This window comes from Coturnix japonica, chromosome 6, assembly GCF_054131305.1.
Source record: "Coturnix japonica strain WE chromosome 6, WE-NBRP24, whole genome shotgun sequence".
Lineage (NCBI taxonomy): Eukaryota > Metazoa > Chordata > Aves > Galliformes > Phasianidae > Coturnix > Coturnix japonica.
The window spans coordinates 3901073-3914685 of NC_140668.1; the positions used below are offsets into that span (position 1 = coordinate 3901073).

The following is a 13613-nucleotide window of genomic DNA, read 5'->3' on the forward strand; positions in this document are numbered from 1 at the left end:
TAATAGCGTCCGTCCTCCAACATTTGAACCATGCTCAGGCATACACGTATGGACCTCCTCTCCTTCCTATAAATTGGAGCAGGACAGAGAACCACAAGGATTGTCAGCTCCCAAGTCATACAAGTATTGCACACAACACAGATAACTTCATCTGTTGGCCCCGCTGTCTCTGCATACCATCAAGCGAGGACCTGCAGTGCCCAGGCGAGACGATGTGCCTGGCAGTGCAAAGCCAGCTCACGTGTGTGCAGATGGCAAGGAGCGTGTGGCACTGTGCACCGACAGCCCTTGCCTGCCCAGGACTGCGTGTGGAGGGCGTTCTCCACTGCAGCCCTGCCCAACAGTCAGTAGGGGTGTGCGGCCATGATGGCAGTAATGAACAAACTGCTGCTTCACAAAGATCTTGGCCCGATTAGAAATCTTTGAGTAGTGCTGTTACAGCAGACAGAATGTGATAAGCGCAAGTAGTCTCCTACACTTCACATCCTTGCTACTTCATTCTGGGTGTTGTCACTGAGCAGCATCTAACACAAGTTCTGCCCTGGTCAGCTGGCTGCCTTAGCTTGAGCCCTGATGGCAACGCCGTGACGTGATGTTAGTATTGCTGTTTTCTCCTCGTCAGAATACTCTGCCTTTTGAAGGAAGCAGCTTCTTGGTTATTTTGTTTTGTTGAACTTTATTGAATTAATTTACAATATCTATATTCCATATAGTTATAGATGTTTTGAATATGATCATCTGTGGTGCTGAGAATTTTTGTAGAAATGGTATACTCAGTTCGGAAGGTGTAATAAGGATGTTAAAGAAAGAACCCCCTGTTGTGTTGACCAGTGATGATGCTCCCACCCCCTGACCAATGGTGGAGAGGAGCATGAAGAGAGAGGTGGTGCTGGGGGGATCTTGGGGCTGCTGGGCCTGTCATACTTTTTCCAGGCAGAGGTTTTACAGGTGTTGCCCCCATGCCGACCCTGTGGGGGGGGGGCCACTCCCACATCCTGAAGGATGGAGGAGAGGAGCGGGAGGGCAGAGTTGGTGCTGTGGGGGGCTGGGAGCTGTGGGGCCTGGTATGCTTTCCCCTGGCTGTGGTTTTCTGGGTGTCGGATGATGCCCTCAAACTGCCACCCTGTGGGGGCTGCTCCAACCTCCTGAAGGATGGTGAAGGAAAGTTGGTGACAGTTCCTGGGGGGGACAGGGGGCTGCTGGGCCAGTTGGCTTCCCCCAGGCAATGGTCGTCCGTCTGTTGGATGATGTCCCCAGGTCTATACTCTGCTGGGGTCGCTTCCATCCCCTGATGGATGGTGGAGGGGAGGGTGAGGGCAGAGATGGTGCTGGAGGCTGACAGGCCTCTCAGGCTTCCCTGAGGCAGTGGCTGCCTGCGGGTGACACTTTGAGGGAGCCACTGCCAACCCCTGAAGGATGGTGGTGGGGGACGGGAGGGTGGTGTTGATGCCAGGGTGCTGCTGTTTGGGTGCTAGCCGATGACTGCAAGCTTCCAAACCAGGTGGGTCCCTCCTGTCCCCTGAAAGAGGTGTTGATGCCCAAGGTGGATAGGGGCCACTGGGCATGATGTACTTCCCAGGGGCCACGGAGCCTGGGCTGGTGGGCTACGGGGGCTGCACTGGGGGCAGCTGAGCCCGACAGCCATCAGGCCTGGCAGGGGCCGCTCTGGTGGTGCTCTGCAGCTGGTGGGCAGATTGTCACTGCACAGGCACCGGTTGTTTGTGCCACGTCTTTTCTGTGCGGCGCACTGAGGCGAGCAAGCTGTTTGTCCAAGCGTGAGGTGTTGCTGCAGGCAATATGCTGGACTGCAGCATCTTCAGCAAGGCGCCTGCAGGGAGAGAAACGTGCTGAGGGCACAGGAGAACCCCCTGCTCTCCTTCCTCACAGTGCATGATAGAGTCACTCTCAGCTCCGGGCCTGTCTCAGGCCCAGCAGTAAGAACATGCAGCAGGAATGGTGAGGCCAGTTAAATGTCTGACAGTGTCAATCTCAGACAGTGTTAGGCAACAACTAACTGGCTTCTCTATGCTGCTTTAACTAGAAATGCCTCCTTGCTCACAGGATCCCTATAGTAAAGAGAGGGGGCAGGATGGGGTTGGGGGTGAACAAGAACTCACTGGTTTATCTGCCTCCGTTGCCGGACAAGACGATAGCACGAAAACATTGCCATCAGCATGGTAACGAAGATAGCTGCACCGAATCCCAGGCAGTACTTCTCGATAAAATTATTGTCTGCGGCATTTGTGTGTTCCTCACCATCCGCACCTGGAAAAACAATGTGGATCTGTTTCACCAGCTGCTGCTTTGAGGGACGTGGACAAGAACAACCACAGGAAGGATCCCGCTCCGGGCTGCTGTTGTGCCTGGTGGCTCAGGGGAAGCACAGCAAGCTCTGGAATGCAGGGTCTGTGCACAGGAGGTACTATGGAGGGTCCTGTTTCCTCTCCTTATCTGCTGAATGTGGTTCTGGTGGCCTAGTTCCCAAAAGGACAAAGTTCCTAAGTCCCTGGGAACTGGCTGCAGTGGGAGGGGAGCAACCTCTAACCACGGCCACGGAGCTCTATGAGCGGACCTTACCTGGAGTGACAGTTGTTGTGTGCATGGCCTCTATTACTCTCAGCGGGACAGTCAGTGTGCGAACTCTGCCGTTCCAAAATGCAAGCCAGCGCATAGGTGCTCCACCTGTCTCTTTAGAAAGGAGGTAAGAGAGTGGGACTGTAAGTAACTGCTTCTCATCAGGAAGATGGTGCAGTTTCTCCACATGTATTTCTAGAAATTCAGTTTCACAAGCCTTTCAGGGAACAGACGGAAATACACCTACCACGTGCTTTGTCCTTCATGATTTTCATTAGCAGAGGGGGCAGTGTCTGCAGATATTTTCCTGTTTCCAGGGCCTCTTTCTGTTTCTCAGGACCTAAACAGAAAGCATTAAGATAACTTTCAGACAAACAAGGTATTAAACTGAACGGTCTTTTCAGTGAAGTCAGTAACGACAACAGCCACCCCTGGGATGCCTGTGGGGTTCCAGCACAACTAAGGATTTAGCACGGCCTTCCCTGGAGGCACTTCTGCAACCAAAGAATGAGAACTTTTCACCACACACTGCAGCTTACCTAAATGCATAACGGCATCACTGAATGGGACCAGGGCATTGTGCGAGGGCAGGGCACACACACACAGGTGTGCATTCTCACTCACACCTGCAGACGCGCCTGGCTGACATTAGGACTGTGAGCTGGCATCTCTCAAAGGAAGTAAAATCTCATGACATGGTATGCTGTGATTTCTCTCTTCCTTAGGGACCTGCAGTGACTGGAAGGGGCTCAGGTGATGACATGGCACTCAGACCTGGGTCAAAAGTTGCAAAGCTGCAGAGAAGCCAGGTGGGCAGTTGGCTGGCACTCAGCAGCTTTCCAGATACTCTCTCCAGGCCATGTAAAACAATCTTCAGAGAAGGCATAGAAGAACATTTGGCCCCTCAAGGTTTTTTTAGTGGGGAGATCTCTGATGTATGGAGACAAAGTCAACGGGATGCTGGGAGCATGCAGCACCCAAGAAACAGTGACTACCCAAGCTTCTCATGGAGAAGAAATCACCAGGCAGTGAAAAGATGAACCCCTCCTGAACTTCCACAACCAAATATGAGCAAAGATCATGAGATGAAGACTGGTGACTTACGTCTGGCATCCACCCCAGGCTCAGGGACGCGACTTTGCTTTCGAAATGCACCAAAGGGGCCTGCAGGCACAAGAGTGATCAGACACAGGTGAGGAGAGCTTCCGCTGTGCACTGGGGTCTGCCTTGTTTTTTTTCCTGCAGTGACCTGTGAGGACTGGCTGCAGGTCAGGGAATGACATGGCCCAAACAGCAAAGGAATAGGAGCAAAGACTGGCAAGGGCCGCCTTCCCACTGAAATGTGACAATTCTCCAAGTAAAGAAATACTAATGACTGATCTGTGTACGACCTTCAAAGCACAAAGAGACTTGAAAGACCTTTGGAGAGCCTTACGTACCCAAATAAGCTATTATAGCACTAATTTTTCGACTTCCAAGGAAACAGACACTCACAACTTACCTCGGAGTTTCCCCTGAGGCACAAAAGCAGTCTCCTTCCAGTCATCTGAGGAAGGAGTACCAATGTCATCATCTAGAAGAAAGAACAGAAGAGGGATGTTCCCATTGCATGCTGTGATCTTCCTCTCCCTTAGTGACAGGGAAGGGGCCAGGGAAGGGGACAGGTAACAGGATGGGAGACTCAGGCCTTGATCGCCAAAGCTATAGAGGGGCCAGGGTGACCTGGAGCCTAGCACTCGGCAGCTTTACAAATGCTCCCTCCTGGCCACATGCAGCACCCCTCCGGGACCGCGTGGAAGAGCATACAAAGAAAAGGTGCCTGAAACACACTGGGCTACAGCTGGGGGTCTCTGTTGGGAACCAGGATTTTTCTATGGGGAGCATCAGGCAGCTGGATGCTCATGCTTTTCCCAGCACACACCTTCCACGTTCTCCCCTGGGACAACCCCAGGATGAAGAGCATGCTCCACCCAGCCAGCGGCAGAGCCGTGGGAGCACAGGGCTTCCTCATGCCCTTGCCCAGCTCCTGTGGTGCTGCCTGACCCCTTTTCCAATACCCCCCCACCCCCATCGAAGGCAGCCTTAGGGCTATAAGGCACAGAGCCACTGGAATCAGAACCTGGGCTTCTCACTCTCATTTCCGCTTATTTTTTACCCCATCTCTGCCCACCCACCTGCTCCTGCTGCTCGCCCTGGAGCAGCACAAGTCTCCTGACAACACATGGCTATCAGTAGGAGGACGGCAAGGCAGGTGGGGGCCGTGGCCCCCAGTACTCGTGCCATGCTGCTACCACCACTGCTACAGCCACAACGAGTGCTGCTTTTGGGGCACAGAACACCTAGAGCACGCAGCTGGGCATTGTGATCTTGTGGCACAAGGCAGCAATGTGGCAGGGCATAGTGACCTCACATCCCCAGGCTGCTGGCTGGGCCTCCCCACGGGCTGCTCCTCCTGTGCAGCAGGGCTGCATAGAGTGGGTGCTTGTGGCACCCCTTAGTGGGTGAGTGCCAGGCTGCTGGGGAAGAATTACTGGGAGCGTGTCCCACTGGGTAGATCTGTTCCACCGCAAGGACCAGGCTCCCCCTGGGCTTGTTATGGACGCTGAGGATTCCCAGTCATCTAGAGCAGCAGGAGACCATGGCAGATATTTTCACATTTACACTGTGGAAATATATTATTGTGGAATGGTTTGGGTGGGAAGGGACATTAAAGACCCAGAGACTCTGTCAAAGGATAAAGAAAATCGCTCCAGTGTTGTTTTTACTGCTTTGTGCAAATCAAAAGATTGCATTTTGTCTTTTAATGGTCAAAAAAGCCATTTCTTCAGGGACATTGTATTTGTTGTCACAGACTCTAACAAAAATGCAAACTGAGCTTTATCTGTAGCATCAATACTTTAGTATTTCGTATCTTGTATTTGACAGTTCCCTCCCAGCCAGTTGCCCGTGCCTTTCTCTCAGCCCATGAGAGCACCACTTACTGCCTCTGGGAACTTGGAAACTGGCAGCATGATGGCCAGCACACACACAAGGTGCTCGTGACGCAGCTCCAGACGGCTCTCCTGAGGCCCAGCTTCATTTCACGGCCACTCACGCTCTGCTGCTGGACATTCTGCAACGGAAAAGCCACCGGATGCAAATCCCATCCCTCACAGATGGTATCAGACCCCTGCTCTCATGGCAGTCACCACCGCCCGGCATTGGGCAGCGCTTCCACTGCCCTTGCTCCTGCCACAAGACACCAACGTCTGCTTCTAGTTCGGCTCCACCATGGGATCCTGTTTGCAACAGAAAAACACACGGAGGCTGCCAGCCACTGCAACACGCGCTGTGAAACCCCTGGCACTGCTGAGTCCCATGAGCAGAGGAGAGAAGCGTCTGCCTGCCATGGACGGGCTATGGCGGGATTGAATCCTGCCTTCCAATCGGGACACCCCCAGGGAGAGCCTCCCTGGGGACCCAAAGACTTACGGCAGCGCCAACACAGCAGGCAGAAACGCGACGTGCTCCTGACTGCCCGCACTGTTCAAAGCTCCCTGACTTGCGGAATCAAACTCTATAATCCAGAGATGGGTTATAAAGCAGGTATGTTTTATTCCAGCGCTGGGTGCAAGGGGGATAGCTCCTCCAAACTTGCACACCAACTTGTAAAACCGTGATACAGATATAGGTACACCTCATGCATAGTCAATGATTTCCCGTAATTCTAACATGCATCCCTTAATTCTAATACACATTCTTTATCATGCAGACCCCCTCTTGTTATCGCCCATCTTGTCAGGGAGATGCAAATATCAAAAGAGGAGTTGCAACACCTAATCCCCTTCTCACCAGGTGTCTCAGGGAGTTCTCACTCCTTAATCTTCATCCTTCCTGCTCTTCCAGACCCACTGTCTCCATTCCTTGTTATTCTAACTAAATCATTTTCTGTAAACTACCTTTAACTATCCCCCTTTTAGCCCCCCTTTATTCTGAATTCCAGCAGAGCATCTGTTTTCTGCTTCCCTGTTCATCCCTCCCTCTCCCTCTCCCTCCCTCCGCCCTATGACGGCAGCCCTTCAAAGCAACCAACACAACCACGCCAAACCGCAGCCCGGACTCGTCCCGCTCACTGCAATCCAGACCCACTCCATCCGTACAAACCTTCATCCACGCCGTTTCTTAACCGGGCCTCGGCGCCACCCGGATCTTACAGCCAGCGAGCGGCCGGCAAACGAACGGCCGTCTTCCTCTTGGTGCCGCACAGCCCAGCACGGCCGGAGCCGCACCACACGATCCGGGCCGGGGCCGGCTCAGGCTCTGCCTCCAGGCTTTTGGGGCCGGCCGGGTGACTCCGCAGCACAGCGAGACCGTGGAGCCGCCCGGGAGCCGCCTCTGGGTGCCGGCAGCGCCGCGAGCTCCTCCCCCGACAGCCCCTCCGTGCCCCCGCACCGAGGCCCGGCCCCGTTCGCAGCACAGAGCCCGCTCCTCCCGGCCCCGCTCATGGCCGCCATGGCCCGGAAGTGCTCTCCGCCGCCTGCAGGAAGCACTTCCTGTCACTGTCACGTGGCTCAGGCCGGGATGGGGCCTGTTGGGGGGGGGGGCAGCTGCCAGATCTTCTGCCAGTAAACACTTCTGAGCACCCTCTTCTGGAGGTGAACAGCTCTGGAGGAAGGTGCTTTCAAATGTCCACAAAGTGATGTTGATTGTCACACAGTAGCACCCATCACTTGCCTCCTCCATAAATCAGTTACAGTCTTGTTGGTGAACCTGAAGACAAAAGGTCAGCGCGCTGGGACAAGCAGCCACACACCAGTATCACAGAGTCACAGAATGACCCAGGTTGGAAGGGACCTCATGGATCATGAAGAACAAACCCCCCTGCCTGGCAGGGCCACCAAACATACACCTTTACTAGATCAGGTTGCCCAGGGCCCTGTCCAACCTGGCCCTGAACACCCCCAAGGACGGGGCATCCACAACCTCCCTGGGCAGCCCGTTCCAGGGCCTAACCACTCTGCTAGTAAACAACTTTCCCCCTAACATCCAACCTAAATCTTCCCTCTTTCAACTTCAATCAGTTTCCCCTTGTCCTGCTATTACCAGCCCCCTCCTCATCCTATGTGGAACACCAGTGCCAGCAGTGCGGCCGCCATTTTAGAACCCTCTCCACGTCACCTTGGTCACCGCTGCCGCGCGCAACGCACTCGCCTCTGACAGCTGTGGCAGTTAGCAGCCATGTCGGCAGCTAAGAGGGCTAGGGTAGAAGTTTTCCCTGTTTCAGGCGGGAGGATGGAGCTGGGGGCCCTAGGAGTGAGAAGGAGGAGGGGGCCCGCCATGACCACCAGGCAGAGGATGGGTAAGAGAGCCATATTCCATCATGCCTGGACCAGCCCCGTGACCACCACCCATGTGGAGCCTATGGAGGTGGATCCACCTCCAGATGAGCCAATGGAGGTGGATCCACCTGCAGAGGAGCCCATGGAGGCGGATCCACCTGCAGAGGAGCCCATGGAGGTGGATCCGCCCGCGGCATAGCTGGCCTGGCACCACACCACCATGCCAGGCCCCGCGCTGGCATGGTCACAGCTCCACCGTGGCTGGTCCAGGCGCTGAGCTCCTTACCCGCTGCACGGCCCCCGCCCCCTGCATTAGCTGGGTGGCATTTTTGTAACATCTGTTCCTCCTTTGGGCCTATTCTGCAGCCACATTCTGTGGGCCCCCAGTCCCATCTTTACCCTGTTTGTTCCAGTCCCTGTTTCTATAGTTGGTTTTTGGGTTTAGTTTAGTTTTAGAGTTAGGTGTAGGTTGTTGTTAGTGTTTTTGAGTTAGGCATAGGTTATTGTTTGTGTTTTCGAGTTAGGCATTGCTTATTGTTCATTTTTTAGTGTTAGGAGTAGGTTAGGAGTAGGTTTAGTGTTAGTAGTTGGTGTTTTCCTGTTAGGAGTTTGTTCCTCTTCATTCTTTAGTGTTAGGAGTAGATTGTTGTTCCCATAGTAGAGTTAGGCATAGGTTACTGTTGGTACTGTAGGGTTGGGCGTGGGTTCCTACCAGCAGCTGGCAGCAAACAGCGCTCGCTCGGTAAGCACACGTCTGCTTTCTCCCCCGGAGCCGTGAGTGCGACTGCCATGAGAGCGGAGGTCTGATGCCATCTGCGAGGGATGGGATTTGCATCCGGTGGCTTTTCCGTTGCAGAATGTCCAGCAGCAGAGCGTGAGTGGCCGTGAAATGAAGCTGGGCCTCAGGAGAGCAGTCTGGAGCTGCGTCACGAGCTTCCTGCATGGCCAGCGCAAGGTAGGTGTGCCTTACTGTAAGCGTGCGCTGAAGCAGTGTTGGTTAAGCACGGCTCACTCCTCTGTCTGCAACAGATGGGCTTTCTGCGCGCTTTATTGCTGTGGCCGGCGTTGAACAGCACAGCAGCAGCGAGGCCTCGAACATGTCCACAACCATGTACGTGAATGTGAGTAAATTTAGCTGTGTGAATGATGTTATTGTTCATATTAGTAAGGCAGTATTCACATGTGTGTGATGGAGCTCAGGGATAGGTTTATTCTTGCCTGGTAAATTTTCCCTTCTTTGACACCCACCCGTCCTCTTGCTTCTCTTCCCCTCACCTGTAAGTGCAGCAATACTGAAGGCTGAGGGCTCTTCTCCGAGGCAGGCGCTAAAGGGCAATTGAAATGCAATTTGTTGTCCCTCTTTGTTCTTGGGTCGGTAGCCCAAGGTGACCAAGCTTCAGAGCACTTCTCTAAGTCAGCCTGGAAATGTTTCTAGCAGGAAGTAACTCCATCACAGTGCCTGAGAGTAATAATAGTAATAGTAATAGTAATAGTCTCGTGCGGGTTGGAAGGGACCTTAGAGATCATTGAGTCCAACCCCCGGGATTCCAGCCTCTGTGCTACAGGGTGGCACTTCTACCACTTGCACCACTGGGGGATTCGAACACCCGGGCCGCAGTGTTGCAATACAGCATTCCTACCACCTGCACCACGGGGGCACACAAAAAGATGCCTGTTTTTCCCCCCTCACAGCAGGCAGCCTCCGTGAGAGCAGTAGAGCAGCAGGCTGTCTGTGCTATGGCTGCTGAACTGCATTTCTGGCCACCTGAGATCTCTGAGCCCATGCTAATGAAGAACATGCTGCGCCACAGACTCTTCTACGGAGCCGTTTTGCAGCTTCTCTGTGCTGGCCATCATGCTGCCAGTTTCCAAGTTCCCAAAGGCAGTAAGTGGTGCTCTCATGGGATAGGAGAAAGGCACGGGCAACTGGGTGGGAGGGAACCATCTGTAACTGTTGCCAGCAGCCTGGAGGTGCCAGCTCAGTCTTATCCTGTGGCTACTGCTGCTCCCTATGAGCTGCCAGGCACAGGGTCCTCCCGCCCGTGCAGGGACCGCCTTGCAGGAAAGGGCTTTAGGCTCTGGTTTGTGTGGGATTTGGGGAACGAGACAGGGGTGGAGTTTCTTGTGTGCCCGACTGTCAGGAAGGTGGTTCCCAGTTCTGGCAGGCCAACATGCCCAGCAGGGTGACATGAGCTCCCAAAGCGAGCCGCCAATCAGTTGTTAGCTGAGAAGGTTCCCTGAGCGTTTCTGAATTGATTCTTGTAGGACTCGGAGAGTTTGGGGACTGAGACTTGGGAGAGAGTGAAGAAAGCTGAGGCAAGGCAAGTGCTGCTCAGCTGAGGAAGAAAGCCGAGAAGGAAAGCAGAAAGCAAGGATGATGGCCTGAGCAAGAAGCTACAAAGGACAGCAGAACCACCTGCAGCGCTTTCTCGGAGGTGGCACCAAAAGCTGCTGACTCAACGGTCCAGTTTACCGGCACAGCCGTGCTTTCCCTGTCATGAACGGTGGAGATGATGGAAGTGAACTGGACAGGAAGGACTTGTGCTGCGTTAGAAGCAAAGAGGGCTTCACCTGTGCAGGACTTGGTGTACGGCAAGAGCTGGAGACGCTGCGTTCCTTCAGGGTGTGTCTCTTGAGGTCCAGGCCTGGTGTAGGGTTAGGTTGAAATAGGGCTGGCTGGGACTGGAGAGGGAGGAGGTGACGTAGCCCTGGGGTTTGGCTTCTCCTTGGGTCTGACTGGAGGCTGAGTGACTGATTGCTAAGCGGCAATCCTGGGCACTGGGGCTTCATTTTGGGGTGTGGGCGGGGTAATAAATAGAAGCCGAGTCCCTTTGTACGCAATAAAATTGAAGCGAACTTTCTAAACCTGGTGCTGCCTCTTTCAGTAGCTGGTCAGAACGTCCCTCGCTCGGGCTGGCAATCACAGGGCGATGAAGCGGTAGGCTTCACGTCTCTCCCTTGACATGGTGCAGTGCAGGTTTTCCCCCGTTTCCTTGTTGGTCTTCCCAACCTGTGGCCTTTCAGCCAACCCGTAAGTGCTGGTGACAGGCTGTGAGCACCTCCTTGCTCTCTGAGGACTGACAGAAAGAAACCAGAGGAGGGGAAGCAGCCCGGCAGGAAGAAGGGTGTCCCGTGCTCAGCCCGTTGAGTTGGCCTCTCTTCCCTGAGGGTTCTTTCAGCTTCTGATGCACCGTGTGCTGCTGTTTGCCCTGGGAAGCCCAGCTGCACGCTGGCAGCCGTGGCCTGTGCATCATCCTCCCCTTGAGGCCCAAGGAGTTGTTTGTTTTTATGTATTCAGTATTGGTGTGGCATTTTGTTGTTTTGTTCAGCTTTGAGATCAAGGGGTAATTTAACACCGTTGGAAGTAATTGGGGTTCAGGAGTAGCACATGCAGAATTTTGATCACGCAGCAAGTTGTGATTTCTACTGTGTTAAAGAACTGGCACACACATATACGCCTGCAGCCGGAGCTTGATTGACTCTCATCAATACGGCCTTCCAAAGCCCGGCCCTGGGGAGCTGTCCAAAAATTTTCCAACATTTTGTATTACCTAAGTTTATTTTAAACAGCCAAGGAGGAGTAATCTCTTAAAGGCTTTTTTAAAGGCATTGGACTAGGTTTTGATTATCACGTCTCAGGAAGCTTCTGCATTCCACCTAGTGCTAATGGGATAAATCAAGAGCAGATTACACAAGAGATTCAGGCCTTGCTGCCAGTCTTTTATGAATCAGAACTTTGTTTCATGTTGCCAGATATTCTGGTTTCCTTTTCAGGAGATTCCTTTGCTGTATATTAAGAAGGCCAAGGGCATCCTTGTCTGCATCAGAAACAGTGTTGCCAGCAGGAGCAGAGAGGTGATTGTCCCCCTGTTGTCAGCACTGATGAGGCCGCAGCTCGAGTGCTGTGTTCAGTTTTGGGCCCCTAAGTGCAAGGAAGACATGGAGGCCCCGGAACGCGTTCAGAGGAGGGCAACAAAGCTGGTGAGGGGTCTGGAGCACAGGCCGTATGAGTTGAGGCTGAGGGAGCTGGGATTGTTCAGCCTGGAGAAGAGGAGGCTCAGGGGAGACCTCATTGCTCTCTCTAACTTCCTGAAGGGAGGCTGTAGTGAGATCCGGATGTAGTGTGTAGGTCAGATCTATGAGGCAGGAGCTGCTGTGGGGCAGATGTGGGTCAGATCTATGGGGCAGGAGCTGTTGTGGGGATGATGAGGGTCAGATCTATGTGTCAGAAGCTGCTGTGGGACAGATCTAAGGGGCAGGAGCTGCTGTGGGGCACATGTGGGTCAGATCTATAAGGCAGGAGCTGCTGTGGGGCACATGTGGGTCAGATCTATGAGGCAGGAGTTGCTGTGGGGCAGATGTGGGTCTGATCTATGGGGCAGGAGCTGCTGAGGGTCAGATCTATGGGGCAGGAGTTGCTGTGGGGCACATATGGGTCAGATCTATGGGACATAAGCTGCTGTGGGGCTGCTGTGGGTCATATCTATGGGGCAGGAGCTGCTGTGGGGATGATGTGGCTCAGATATATGAGGCAGGAGCTGCTATGGGGCAGATGTGGGTGAGACATATTGCACAGGAGCTGCTGTGGGGCTTATGTGGATCAGATCTATAGGGCAGGAGCTCCTGTGGGGCAGATGTGGGTCAGATCGTTGAAGCAGCAGCTGCTGTGGGGCACATGCATGTCAGATCTATGGGGCAGGATCTGCTGTGGAGATGATTTGGGTGAGATCTCTGGGGCAGGAGCTGCAGAGGGGCTTATGTGGGTCAGATCTATGGGGCAGGAGCTGCTGTGAGGCTGATGAGGGTCACATCTATGGGCCAGGAATTGCTGTGGGGTAGATATGGCTCATATCAATGGAGCAGGAGATGCTGTGGGGCAGATCTATGGGGCAGAAGCTGCTGTCGGGTATATTTGAGTCAGATGTATGGGGCAGGAGCTGCTATGGGGAGATGTGAATCTGATCTATGGGGCAGGAGCTGCTGTGGGACAGATCTATGGGACAGGAGCTGATGTGGGGCTGATATGGGTCAGATCTATGGGGAAGGAGCTGCTGTGGGGCAGATGTGGGTCAGATCTATGGGGCAGGAGCTGCTGTGGGGCTGAAGTGGGTCAGATCTATGGGGCAGGAGCTGCTTTGGGGCAGATGTGGGTCAGATCTATGGGGCAGGAGCTGCTGTGTGGCTGATGTGTGTCAGATCTATGGGGCAGGAGCTGCTGTGGGGCAGATGTGGGTCAGATCTATGGGTCAGGAGCTGCTGTGGGGCAGATGTGGTTCAGATCTATGGGGCAGGAGCTGCTGTGGAGATGATTTGGTTCAGAACTATGTGTCAGGAACTGCTATGTGACAGATGTGGGTGAGAGATTTTGAACAGGAGCTGCTGTGGGGCTTCAGTGGGTCAGATCTATAGGGCAGGAGCTCATGTGGCGCAGATGTGGGTCAGATCTATGGAAAGGAGCTACTGTGGGTCTGATGAGGGTCAGATCAATGGGGCAGGAGCTGCTGTGGTGCTGATGTGGTTAAGATCTATGAGACAGGAGCTGCTGTGGGGCAGATGTGGGTCAGATCTATTGGGCAGGAGCTGTTATGGGGCACATGGGTATCAGATCTTTAGGCAGGAGCTGTTGTGGGGCACATGTCGGTGAATCTATGTGGCAGGAGCTGCTGTGGGGCTGATGTGGGTCACATCTATGGGGTAGGTGCTGCTATGGAGCTGCTGTGG

General features: G+C 53.9%; 1 long non-coding RNA gene across 1 annotated transcript; it reads right to left on the reverse strand.

Moving 5' to 3' along the window:
- Window positions 1–2105: 2105 nt before the first annotated feature.
- On the reverse strand, window positions 2106–3088 carry LOC146760237 (uncharacterized). The gene is made up of 3 exons (XR_014947616.1): window positions 2822–3088; window positions 2578–2688; window positions 2106–2265 (listed from the first exon to the last, which is right to left on the reverse strand). It is a non-coding gene; the product is annotated as an uncharacterized LOC146760237 (long non-coding RNA).
- Between the last annotated feature and the right edge of the window lie 10525 nt (window positions 3089–13613).